Raw genomic sequence first — 10,981 nt, 5'->3', positions numbered from 1 at the left:
TCGCTTTGCCCCCCCCTCCCCCGGCAGGGACCTGTGACAGGTATGATTATCAAAAAGGTGCAGAAACTGAAGCCCAGAGACGTTAAAGAAGTTACCCAAAGTTACTCTTCTCTAGTGCAGGAGCCAAGATTCAAGCTTGGGTCGTTTGACACCGAAGAAGTCCGTGTTTTCTCTACCAACCATAGTCACTGCCCATTTATAAGTTGGGCATTTTCCCTACACTTGTCTTTGCCATTTCAGCCAGATTTCATGAGGTGAGTTCAGGGCTGAAACACCCCAAAGACCGCTCTCATGCCTTTGAATGACAGTTTTTTGTCCCCAGCTAAAAGCCAGAGGTCTCTGAGGAAGAACACAGTGTGGGTCCGTGTGTTGGGGGGGTCCCTTTTGAGCCTAAGGTACCAGATGGCAGGGCCTCTGCCTCAGGGCCCATGCTCCGTCATCAGGCCCTGTGGAAACCTTTCTTGATAATGGTGGTACTCGTAGTGGGCAGACTAGAGGGGACAGACCTCGGTGCTTGATTCCAAGCTGCTGCGGCATCTACTTTGGTCTTTTTCCCACTCTGAGGCAGCGGCAAGGCAGGAAGGGCCACCGGGATGGGCAGTGTTGTGTGCCAGGAAGGATGGAGAATGTTCTGGAACATTAGACTGTCAGTTATGGAAGCCTGGCCCATTGGCCTTTGAAGGCATCCACAGAGCCTTTTACCGAACACGAAGCAGCGGTCAGCCATATAAGGCTCTGCGGCCCGGACTGGCGCACGGGCCTGTTTACCATCATCTACTAGCTGGTCCCTTCTCACCTGTGACATCCACCATCTGGGACGGGCAGAGTCTGCAGGAGCCGGAGAGTAGCCACCCCATCTTCCCAGCAGGCCATCGCCCCCAGGGCCTGACCTGCCTCTGTGCTCCCCTCTGACAGGAGCTCAGCGACTAGCCCTTCTAAGGGGAATATCCTCTTCTCTGTCCCGCCTTCCATCTCTGAACTTCCCCATGAGTCTCCATTCGATAACATAACGCCTTCTACCTCGCACGTGCAGCAAGATGGAGAACTTCCCGCCTGGCAAGACCGAAGCACGCAGACAGAATGGATCTATAAGAGTAAGCAGGGGACGGGGGACTGCACCCTGCTGGCCAACACGTGGGGGGGCGGCAGGGGGAAGTGCATTCCATGGGTGTGAAATATCCTGGCTCGACTATTGCCTGTCACGCTGATGACATACACCTGCTTCCCGTGCCACTCGAAGTGGTAGTTCAGGTAAGAAGTTAAGCGGCTCTACTAGCCCCGCTACCCCTTTCCATCCCAGAGCCCCCCTCGGAGAAACATCGGCAAAGTGCTGAAACAAATACCTTTTTCAATCTTTCCCTCTCTTTTCATTAGTCTTCTTGTTCCTGCTCTACATGAACTCAGGCCCTATTTCCCTCAGGGACACAGGCCATTACCTTCCCAGATTACAGACGGGCTCCTTGGGGTGATGGGCTGCACCCGGATGATCACGTGGACGGTGGCAATGGCACTGTGCCTCAGCAGGCAGTCAAAGCCGGCCCTGATGCCCAGCCGGCCAAAACCAGCTGCAGCATCAACTTCCATAGCCACAACTGGGAGACACTCAAGAGAGAGTTTGGCAAGACTGCACTGAGAATCTTAATCCCCTGCCCAGTTAAGCCCAAAGTCCCCTCACCCTAGGATCCTGGCATGGAAGACGGAGCAGCATTGCTTGCCATTATTAATAATTTAAATCCCGCCTTCATGAGATTGATCCATCATGGGTTCACAGATTCATTTCACAGCTGTCGTCGTCATGGCAGCGGTAAACTAGATTCCCTGCTCACCTCTTCCCTGCCCGCATCCGTGCCTGCTCTATTTTGTAGCTCAAATGTGGTTAAATGGAATTAGGCGCCAGAAACCCTATGAGGGAGGGTGGAGAGGCAGAGGGCAGGCCAGCACAAGCCAGGAGCTCATCGGCCCAAGCAGCTCCAGAGGAGGAGGATTTTTACAGGCGAAATCAGTTCATGTGGGACTTTTGTCAGCATGTGCGCTCCGGTGGGGCCCTGAGAACTGGAACCATTTCGAAGTCAATAAGCATGACAGCTGGGAGAAATCTGAGCATTTACCTAAATATTCATAAGCAGGATTCTAAAAGTCATTTACTGGGTAATAGCCTGTAAAGTGCCGGTGCTAAGCTTGAAAGGATGTGGGAGGGGAGACAAGAGATAGAAGAAGGCTGGAGTGAGGGAAGGGGGGCCCCAGAGCCGGTTCATCCCACTGTGGACCCACCTCCAGAGAGGGAGCCTCCTGCGGTCATAGTTTCGTTTGACCTGTTCATTCTCAATCCTTTCGGTCCCTAGGCTTAATTTACAGAACTAGTGATGTCTGCATCTAATTGGGGTTTTAAGCACTCTGCATATTTGGCCTGTAGGGGCGTGTTTTGCAGCTAAGTGTCTTTCTAGGACTGAGATCCTTACAGCCGACATATGGTCAGGTCAGTGCTTAGTAAAAGTCTAGCTGCCCACAGTAAATGCCTACTGATCAAATACTGTGACAGGGGTGGCCTGGACCAAAGGTGTGCTGGGTGTTGGAGCCTCTGAGCCTCCATCAGTGACACACCCCAGGTTCCCGCAGTTATGTGAGGGGATGGTGGGTAGAGCAGAGATTGAAACACAAGGAAAAGCAATCGATTCTCTAAAATTCACAGAGGTTTTTCTTTCCCCTTCTGCCTTTGGTTTGCAATCTGTCCTTTGGAGAGCATTGGTCGGGCAAACCTTGCCTGTAATATATACATGATTGTGTCTGGGCAACAGAATGGGGCAAATAGATGACAAAGACACTTCCGTCTGAGGGTTAAGAAGTTGTAAGAGAAAGTGACAGGGTGCAGGAAAAACCCAGGAAGAATGGAGCTCCAGGAAGGCAGAAGGGCTCGAAACCACATCCAGAGGCGAGAGAAGGTGACAGGGGGGAAGCGATGTGTGGGGGGTTGGGGATGGGGCCCGTGCCATGGAGGAAAGCTAGTCCTTCTGCAGCTGGAATACAGAACCCTGAGGATTCCCAAGCATGGCAGATGCAAAAGAGAATCTGCTTTCAGCCCAGGGCAGAAGCGACCCATCCACTTGGTGGAGAAACACAGACGATCAAGGCAAAAGCAATCCAAAATGCTGGCTGTGGGGGGTTGAGGGCCAGTAGGAACAGCAGAGGTGAGAGCAGGCAGAGATATTGCCATGCATCCCTGTTCCTGGTTGCCTGTAAGGATGCAGATTTCCAGCCTTACCAGGATCCCTGTCTGTATGCTTAACACGATCTCCAGAGGACTCATAGGCACCGGAGCATCGGAGAACCGTAGAACCTCAAGTGTGGATGAATTTCATGGGTCCTAGTTTCCTACTTTTAGAGCATTTGTAAATTATGGGATTGTTCAACCCCAGGGGGCCAGAAACAGCATTTCACATGGCAGGGTCCTTCTCAACAAATAAGACTTTGAACTGAATCTGGAGGGAAAACACCCAGATAAATCCTTGAAACCTATTACTACAGAGAGTGGCAGGTCTGATAGGGAAGGAATGCTAAAGGCACCAGAAATGCCTCATGAGCTATGTAAGGAGGTATTCCTAAGGAGGACCAGAAAGACTATTTATGGCCTCAGGTGTCTACCTGTCCAGGCACAGAGCAGGGCCATAAAGAACGGCAGGAGTTCTAACACAGAGCATTCTACCCATGATTGTAAAAATCCTCAAGACTTAGTGCCTGGCACATAGTAAGCACCTATAAATATTTATTAAACACTTGCAAAATTGTTGTTGAGTCCTCATCTAATTCGAGATCAGACATGGTGACGAGAGGGTGTATCCTACTCCCAAGACAACAGTCTGGTTGGGAAGGGGGCTGCATACAGAAATATATACACAAAGAGACACTATTTGTCTCTCGGATAAACAGAGGGAGGAAGTGCCTTCAGTAGCGCAGTCTGCTTTGAGCCACCTAGCCAGATGGAGAAGAGTGTTGGAGAACTCCCAGAAGTGCAAACAAGCGTTCGTGCAGTTTCCTGCCATGGACTCAGATTTTGAAAGATCGCACACAGAGGTTAAAGAAAAAATGACAAAGTTCCCTATGATAAAGGTAGGAAAATGGCTCAAACCTTAAGAATAGTGCCAGGAGAGGGACGCCTGTGTGGCTCAGTCAGTTAAGCATCCGACTCTTGATTTCGGCTTAGGTCGTGATCCCGGGGTCGTAAGATTGAGCCCCGAGGCAGACTCCTTGGAATTCTCTCTCTCCCTCTCCTTCTGCCCCTCCCCCTGCTCATGTATGCTCTCTAAATAAACAAAATCTTAAAAAAAAAAAAAAAAACAGGAATAGTGCCAGCAGAGCTGAAGCCCAGGATAAACTTATTCTTACCAGAAGATCATCCTTGTCATCACCATCACCATCATCACGCAGGCAGCCACAAAAGGAGGGGCCCTTTTAAAATATGGTTGGGGCAAAAAGAAGATTAAGGTAGACAGGTCCACTGTTTAGTGCAATGCAGAGGAATGATTCAGAGAAAGTCAGGTTCTTCAATTGCTATTTAATTTTGACGTCACTGTGAAGGAAAATGATCTCCAGATTGAAATGGATGCAACAAAATTTGGCAAAAAATAGCAGAAACCAAAGACTGGTGAAAAGATCAGAAGGGAATGGTAACTGCTGTGTCCTGCCCTGGATAAAATATCCACCAGAGTGTCTATAGAGTGAGAGTATCTTAATCACGTTTATGGTTTCTGGGGAAATGGGAAATGAGTCTGTGACCAATCCAGGGCAAATATTGAGAGCAGAATGACCACAAGAAACCAGCGTAAGATCAATAAGAACAAATCAAGTAACACTGGGTTTAGGTCACTTTTTTGGACAAAGTTGGTTGATAAGGGAACAGTGATAACCCAGTAGACCCAAATTCCACAATGGGTTTCATTTTCAAAGCTTTCCTGATGTTCCTGTGGACAAGATAGAGAAATATCAGGTGGGTGCTCATGAAAGATGATAGAATGATAACTGTTGAATAACCACCCAGAGACACTGCTTAAAGATGAGAGTCAACCCCATTTCCAGTCGGGAGCCATAGGGCTCTGACCGGCACAATATTTTATCATAGACCTGGACACAGACATAGGAGGAGTATTTATATTTGCAGATTACCTGAAGCTGTTGGTTGATGGGAATAACATAATCAGATCTTAAAAGAGCTTGACAGGTGGAAACATTGAACGGGAAATAGCTAGATACTAGATAAGATCAACTTATATTAGATCCTGCTCTTGGGCCCACAGAAATAATAGGATAGAAAAGTACAGGGTGAGGAAGCCCTGTTTGTTGTAGATACTTTACTCATCCACAAGTTCAGTAAGTCAGCGGTATGACCGAGGTGAGTGCCAGAAAAGCTAACGTTTACGTGAAGGGAAAGCAGTCGTGCTTTAGCCTGCATTGGAGGGCCAGCCCCGGGCCACCCATTCAGTGTGGGGGCTGCCGCCCTCCAGGAGAGCTCGGAGCGGACTGGGGGAAGAGAGTGGCGGGAGGCGGACCTGGGCACTACGTCATGCCCAGAACTGTTGAAGTGAAGGGCGATGGTTAGCCTGGAGGACCCATGGCTCTGAGCTAGGATTGCCTTCAAATATCTGACCACCTGCCACACAAAGATGAGACCTGGCTCTCTGCGTGTGCCCTGAAGGGAAACATGTTAAGAAAATGAAATGGTGGGGCGCCTGGATGGCTCAGTCGTTAAGCGTCTGCCTTCGGCTCAGGTCATGGTCCCAGGGTCCTGGGATCGAGCCCCGCATCGGCCTCCCTGCTCTGTGGGAAGCCTGCTTCTCTCTCTCCCACTCCCCCTGCTTGTGCTCCCTCTCTCGCTGTGTCTCTCTGTCAAATAAATAAAATCTTTAAAAAAAAAAGGAACAGGGGCTACAGAATTCCAGAAGACATAAAATAACGGTAGCCACGAACTTACAAAATTCTCAAAAAATACAGTAGCCTCCCGCTGCCTATCTTAGCGGATCTGTGCTACAGCCCTCTGGCTTCCCAGCCAGCAACCACTGATTGAAGAGCGGAGATACCCGCTTCCTGTAGGGACGGGCATAGCCCCATTCAAGTCTCCACATGGCCTCGGAGCCACTTGGAGCTCTAAAATCTACCCCCCAAACCCCAGCCATTCCGTCGATCCTGAGGAGCCCAGCTGGCCCATGGTGACCCGAGGAGAGGGCCGCAGAGGGCTGCATCTCCCGACCACTGCTTTATTGCTGTCCTGCGGTAAGTTAGCGAAACTAGACAGGAGGCGAGGCAGGGGACGCATCCAGACATGGCCTCAGTGCCCTCCAAGCCGCTCCTCCCCTCTGCGGATCAGCTTGGGGCACCAAGGAAGAACCTTAGGCCCTAAATGTCTGATATTAACCCCCTGCAAAGGGTGAGGTTAAAATCGCTAAATGGTCACCTTCTTCTGTCTTCTAACAGCACCTGGAAAATCAAAAATGAAAACAGGACAAGAAATGTCAATAACCACGCTATCCTCTTTAAAGTCGGGTTCAGAAGGTATTTAAATTTTATAATTTTATGATGATTTTAAATGACTTGCAGAAGTTACAGATCCATCCACGGGAAGGTAAGAAAAACAGAATTAGCCTGCCCCCAGCCAAAGAGAGACCTCTTTTGACCATTTTAGACTAAAGCAATCTTAATTAAGTCCTGCAGCTAAGGCGTTATTTCCAGGGCTTGACGCAAGGCTTAGGGCCCAGGGAAGAAACTGAGCCAAAGGGTCAAAATGCTTTCAAATTTGAATTAAAATTGAATTTTGAAGAGGGAGGAAACAGTATTTACCACTGGAATTATTGAAGGAAAGATAATAGGTTACCCATACTCAGCTTATTCCATGACACTTACTGTATACCTACAGACATTTATTGTACATCTACTGCATACCGGGCAGGATATAAGATGGACAAAACCATCACACCCTCTGACAGATGGTAGCCACGCTTGTGGTGAGCAGAGCAGAACATATAGAGTTGTTGAATCACTATGTTGTATTCGGAACTTAAATTCTAATGCGCAAGATGAAATACGAACAAAGGGAGGGAAATCAATATTTGTTGAGCGTAAGCAACAGGCCTCAAACTGCTGAAGTTTATGGAAGCTACTTATCCCAAAACACATGATCTCCACCTTGTCTCCCCCAGCTATTAGGAGGTGCTTTTTAAATTGATTCCCTCAGGGACCAAAAGGTCTGGATAAGGAATGCCTGGGTGGCTCAGTCAATTAAGTGTCTGCCTTCAGCTCAGGTCATGATACCAGGGTCCTGGGTTGTAGTCCCACATTGGGCTCCTTGCGCAGTGAGGAACATGCTTCTCCCTTTCCCTCTGCCCCTTCCCCCCCCACCCCGCTTGTGCTCTTTCTCTCTGACAAATAAAATCTTAAAAAAAAAAAAAAAAAGTCCTCATAAGTTCACCATACCACATCCTATTAATAATTGTTCTTATTCTTTTTCAGTGTATGTTATCCCTGATTTTTCTCACGGGGAAGAAAATGGTAAGCACCCAACATAACATATCCAAAGATCCCTGTTCCCTGCAGAGTGTCCTGGGCTGGGGATAGTGCCCCAGGAGAGTGGGTCCCTTGTTGGTCCAGCTTGCACCAAGTCCTAGAGAGGAATTAGGGACATGCTGGGTACACAGCCCCTGAACTTGGATGGGCTTCGATGTCCTTTCCTGAAGAAGAGGGATAGAATAAGAAGTAGAGAAAGGGTCTCTGGAGTGAGACAGAATGACCTGGGACAGAAGTCCATCTCTATACTCAAGAGCTCTGGTCTAGGGACCCCCACATTTAAAGAGGGTCCAGTCAATTGCTGGGCTACCTGAGGTCTAGACAGCAGGGCTTGATTGGGATGCATGGGCCCCTCCAAAGAGACTTATCCAGCAGCACCTTGGTAGGGAATAAATTGGAGCCCTACAAATGGTACCTTTAAAGACTTTTAATTCTTTACTAAGGAGGGGTTAATTGAATCCTATGAAGAGAAAGGAGAGAATCCTTATGGTGGCAAAATCCCATCTTACACCTATCACTCCATAAAACAAAAGCCCCACAGTTAACCAGGCCCATCCTGTTAGAAAACAATTTAGGGACTGCAATCTCTTGTCTTTCAGCATGGTGGGGGCTTACAAACATGGTGGCTTATCAAATGAACTCTCAGATTCTAGACAAAGCATCCCACCCACCGCCCCACCACCCCCAGAAGAGTACTGACCGATGGAATTTTCTTCATCTTATTCCATTCCCACGGAGAGTTTAGAGCCATGCTGCTCAAACTTTAATGTACAGAATCATCATCTGGGGGGGGGGGGGGGGGACATCTGGGTGGCTCAGTCAGTTAAGCATCTGCCTTTGGCTCAGGGTCCTGGGATCAAGTCCCGCATCGGGCTCCCTGCTCAATGAGGAGCCTGCTTCTCCCTTTGCCTTCAGCTCCCCCTGCTTGTGCTCTCTCTCTCTCTGTCAAATAAATAAAAGAATGACCACCTGGAGATCTTGTTAAAATGCAGATTCTGGTTCAGTAGGTCTGTATTTCTCACAAGCTCCCAGCAGCGGCTATTGCTGCTGATCATCACATGGACCACATTTTGAGTAGCAAGGTTTGAGAAAAGCTTATAGATTTGTGCCCATAACAATCACCAGACCAGAGCCAAGCCCTCCACCCACCTGTGGAGGCTAAAAAGGAATTTACTACAGGAGAGGTCGAGGAGGTGAAAACTGGACAGTCTCCTCTATGTGCCTATTTGTCAGCGGAGCTGGCCCCGGGGCTAGTCCTTTACTGCTTCTCCCCTCCCTTTCCTCATCTACAATGTGGGGATCTGCCCTACAGGGCAGATACACACAGCTCAAACATCTCTCCCACATTCAGGAACTATGGTTCTGTCAGGAAAAACCATTAGAAGAGAGGCACTGATTGGATGGAGAAAAATTAAGATTTGTTCTTGATCAGATGCAGAGAAGACACACCCTACTTGAGGGAATCCTGTATGCCTGGCATTTACTTATGGTAGCACTCTGGTGGGCCACCCTGAAGACAAGTCTATTGTTCCCATTACACAGATAAGGGGTTGGGTGACACCACTCAAGGGCCTGTCACTTCCCCTGCCCGCACCAGCCCTCGGGTAGAGCCACTTCAGGGGAAGATAATGATCTCACTAGAACAAAGGTAGAAGTTGACAGAAATCCACAAAGGAAAAGTTAATTAGGCAGAAAGCTTTTCCTTCTCATTCAGCCCCAGTTATGGCTGTTACTGCATATTTACTGTGCTTATCTTGACATGTAGACAGTGCCCATTGATGTTAATAAGGTTAATTATTATGTTGAATCGAACACTTCTGAGCAGTGCCATTCAGTATTCAGGACTGCCCTGTCACCTTCTTCCCTTGATAAACACCTAGTTTGGGTTCCCTCCAATTAACTACATAGTTACTATTCAAGAAAGCCGTATTAAAATAGGGCAATCACAAATGATGGGGATTTGCTGAGCTCTTAGGGCCAGAGCCAGACTCTTGTCCTCAAGGTAGGGCAGGCACTTACTCAAAGAATCTTATGTGGGAGGTGCTGCCCCTCAGTCTGTCCCGACCTGTTCTCCCAGTTCCTTCCCCTCTCCTCCCCAGTGACACCCAAAAGGACCGTCCTCCTCAGAGCTTGCTGGAATTCCCGTGGATTCTTATCAGGTTTTCCTGAACATCTTTTCAAAACTTTTCTCCACTGTTTCCGTGGCAGGCAGGCAGTCTGGGGACAAACAGTGTTTTTGGAATCGAGCTGAAAGGCCCCGGTGCCTTGCCAGTCCTGAGGACCCCAGGGTGCGTGCAAGAACTAACAGAATGAATTGCTAGAAAGTCCTCTCAGCACAGGGTCTATCACAGATATGTCAGGTTTCTGTCAGAAACGAACCAAAGCTGGGGTAGGGGGTGTGCAGGCGGAAAGGCCCCAGAGCCCGGTGTCGGTAGGCAGATCCAGCCGAGTAGCATTCTCTATCCCAACAGAGTTTCTATCACTGAACCAAAATTGGGAAGGAGTGCGAAGTTCACGTGTACAGAGATCACGAAGAATGTCGCTTCTCCACCTCCAAAGGTGTCCTAGAGACACAAAATCAGCCAGACTAAGTCAGCCCTGCACCGACCTGGTGGATTTTCAGGGCTGTCTGGATGGGCCAGCTTAAAGGGGCTGCTCTCATTTCCCCAGGGGCCCAATGACTCTGTGAGAGCCAGTCCTCTGAGCTCCCGCCTCAAGAGCCACAGCTTCCCGGGAGCAGGAGATGGGGCCCAAGTTGTAATGATCAATTCCTTGATTCAATTTGCAGCCCATCAACACTGGAGGCTCTAAGCCCCTCTCCTAGCCCAGAGTCAGCAGGCTGTAGCTGACCTTGAGAACAAAGGCATTTGCTCTCTGGAGGACTTTTTATGAGCTTACTGGCTTGAGAATACATCTCACGTGCTTTAATTCGCAATTATGAACCATATGCAAGTGTAGAAATCGGCAATTTTTTTACAAAACTGGCAAGAGATAGGAATATTTCTCAGGATTTCCAAGAGAAAAATCACACTTGGAATAGATGTCGCCCATAATAAAACTAAAATCCTTCCCACAGCCTGCAAGGTCCTCTGTGAGCTGATCCTGTACCCCACCCCATTTCTGCTCCTGCTACCCTCCACGCTCACTCCTCTCCAGACATATTGTGCCTCTTACAGTTTGTCAATTATGTCAACCGCACTCCCACCCACTGTCACCGCTGGGCCTTTGCACCTCCTAGCCTCCTGCCAGGAATGTTCTTTCCCAGTTATCTGCCTGCTTGCTCATTTCCTTCATTCGGGACCCACTCAGATGTCACTTTGTCAGGTAAACCTTTGCCATCCATCAGGAACACATACTTTCTCAAGTCAGCCACTGAAACTGACCCTTTGATTCCTATTTTATTAATATCCCCAAGTTGAATTTTGGGTAATTT

Source organism: Mirounga angustirostris, unplaced genomic scaffold (genome assembly GCF_029215605.1).
Source record: "Mirounga angustirostris isolate CCGP_5_RB_7025 unplaced genomic scaffold, mMirAng1.0.hap1 SCAF_3, whole genome shotgun sequence".
In the NCBI taxonomy this organism is placed as follows: Eukaryota; Metazoa; Chordata; class Mammalia; order Carnivora; family Phocidae; genus Mirounga; species Mirounga angustirostris.
This window is presented reverse-complemented; position numbering follows the sequence as displayed.